Source organism: Quercus lobata, chromosome 9 (assembly GCF_001633185.2).
Source record: "Quercus lobata isolate SW786 chromosome 9, ValleyOak3.0 Primary Assembly, whole genome shotgun sequence".
NCBI lineage: Eukaryota > Viridiplantae > Streptophyta > Magnoliopsida > Fagales > Fagaceae > Quercus > Quercus lobata.
This window is the reverse complement of record NC_044912.1, coordinates 39,431,780-39,434,606: the sequence shown is the minus strand read 5'-3', so window position 1 is coordinate 39,434,606 and position 2,827 is coordinate 39,431,780. Positions and strand designations below refer to the sequence as shown.

At 35.2% G+C, this 2,827-nt stretch overlaps 1 long non-coding RNA gene across 1 annotated transcript; it reads left to right on the top strand.

Moving 5' to 3' along the window:
- The first annotated feature begins 200 nt into the window (after positions 1 to 200).
- On the top strand, positions 201 to 2,827 carry LOC115960084. The gene is made up of 4 exons (XR_004085080.1): positions 201 to 798; positions 910 to 1,056; positions 1,143 to 1,407; positions 2,500 to 2,827. It is a non-coding gene; the product is annotated as an uncharacterized LOC115960084 (long non-coding RNA).

Here is a 2,827-nt window from a genome sequence, read left to right as displayed (position 1 = left end):
ATTGGGTCGAACATTAACACCCCTACCTTAAATCCCTTTTTTTTTTTTTCAACCAAAAAAAAAAAAAAATCATATTTCTATGGATGTCATTTTTATTTATTTATAAATTAATAATGTTTCCGTACATGGCAGGGTCAGCTACGAGTATTTAGTAAACTAAACACAGACTTATTAATCTAATTCAATTCTTTCAACTTGACCGAAATCATATTCTCTACTTTACCAATTCCATCATCAAAACCTTCACTGGCCGAAACCGAATCAATCAATCAATCAAAATTAGAAAACGGCAGACACTCTCTACCGAAAATGAAGAAGAAAAAGATTGCAGTGGTGGACAGGATTAGTGATCTACCGGAATCTCTTCTGTGCCACATTCTCTCCTTCCTTCCAACCAAAGAGTCAGTCGCCACAAGCATTTTGTCAACCAGGTGGAAGCTCCTTTGGACTCTCGTCCCAAAGCTAGATCTCGACAGTGACGAGATCACCGCTTCGGAGCTTTTGCGTGGCGATGAATATTTCCGTCAGAGTCAGATCAAGTTTGCACATGTTGTGTCAACTGTTTTGGCTCAACAAGAACGTGGAGAGCTCCGAACTTTTCGCCTCAGATGGAAATTTTGGTGGGACGGTTCCCATCTCGACGCGTAAAGTCAAAGAACTTGATCTCCGCATTTATACTGAGGGGGAAAATCTAAATTTTATTATGTACATGAAGAATTTCGCAGGAAATGGGTGTCCAATCTTTTTGCTGCACTGAATAACGTCAAATTCCTCTCATTTTCTCCAAGAGGCCCAGAGGTTAGATCCCCTTCATAAGTGCTTTTTTTTTTCCCCCAATAATACGAAGTTATAATCTCACTTTTATGTTATATCAAATTGATGTTGATGTGATTTTAATCTCGCATGCAGATGCAGTGGAACAACTTTGAAAATATTTATCCTTCCTCATTCCAGAATTTGGTCAAACTAATATTTGTAGTGAGTGGTAATCGCTGGAATGTGCTACTAGACTTGCTCCAAAAAGCTCCCAATCTAGAAACTCTTTTTATTACTACGGTTAGTTGATTTAATAGAAGTATTTCTGTTGATCATTCATCTTCCCTAAACTTACACTTATGATCTGCTGTGTTTGTTGTCATCAGGATTATGAGATCGTTGGGCGCAACTTACATGGGAAGGAGCCACAATATTATCCTGATAATCTGTCATCACTCACAAGTTTTTATTTCAGAGATTTTTTGGGTGAAAAGGATGAAGTGGAACTTGTGAAATATATTCTAAAGGAGGCAAGAGTTTTGAAAACAGCAACAATTGAAGTTTCTAGTGGAAGGTCGAAGGAAAGTGTTCTTGAGAAACTATCAATGTTCCCAAGGTGCTCAACAACATGTTTACTTAGAGTTGAATGAGGTATACTTCTTTAACTGGTACTCTGCAACTAATTCCAAAGGCAATGTTACAAATATTTTCTTTTTATTATAGACCCTCTGCTGGTGGTAAGCTTTTATTACTCTTTTTTATTTTTTAAATTTTCATGTTTTTCCCTCCTTTGAATTGATTGAGAGAGAGAGAGAGAGATGATCAATTATCCAATGTTCTCTGACCTCCTTGCAGTAGAAATTGTTTTTTGTGATAACCATTTTGCAAGACATCCATTTGACCTTCATAAGTGTTGTTTGTTTTTGAATTAGACTAAAAATTTGATAGAGAAATGTTCATAAGTGAGTTTTTGTTACCTCTTTATTGTTTATGTGCCTGAATTTTTAGATTCTAGGCTTACTCATTCTGTTGGGTAACTAGCAACAACTGAAATAATAAAACAGTTGAATGTAACTCTTGAAAGTATTATATGTGGATGAAAGATTTAGAATGTTTGATTTACTCTTTCACAAGCTTACTTTTTACGAAATCATTTTGGCCAATGCATATCTCACACATTTTGCTTTCACACAACATGTCAGTGTTTGGCTACATCTACATGGCACCTCCTTTCATGTCTATCTGCCCAGTTTTGTTTGCCTTATATAATGTTGTACATAAGCACAACTGCAGTACCCAATATACTTCCATTAGGTGAGATATAATAAGATGCACTTCTTATTGTAGAAAAAAAATGATAAAGTAAGATCTCAAAGGTAAATGCCTTCAGTAGGTTTTGGCTTACTAATGGTTGTATATATTAAATAGTTGCAAGACATCCATTTGACCTTCATAAGTGTTGTTTGTTTTTGAATTAGACTACAAATTTGATAGAGAAATGTTCATAAGTGAGCTTTTGTTACCTCTTTATAGTTTATGTGCCTGAATTTTTAGATTCTAGGCTTTCTCATTCTGTCGGGTAACTAGCAACAATTGAAATAATAAAACAGTTGAATGTAACTCTTGAAAGTATTATATGTGGATGAAAGATTTAGAATGTTTGATTTACTCTTTCACAAGCTTACTTTTTACCAAATCATTTTGGCCGATACATATCTCACACATTTTGCTTTCACATAACAGGTCAGTGTTTGGCTACATCTACATGGCACCTCCTTTCATGTCTATCTGCCCAGTTTTGTTTGCCTTATATAATGTTCCTACAAGTACACGTCTGCCCCAACTCACACTATCTATAAGAATGCATCACATCACTTCCATTGGATATTGGCTAAACTAATTGTTGATCAACATCTAAAAATACTATTAATCTTTTATCATTAGCTGCTCTACTCATCTGCGTTGGGGCTTCTTGTTGAGACTATAAATCTTTTTTCGTTTTTTGATAAGTAACTATAAATCTTTTATCATTAGCTGCTCTACTCATCTGCATTGGTGCTTCTTGTTAGCC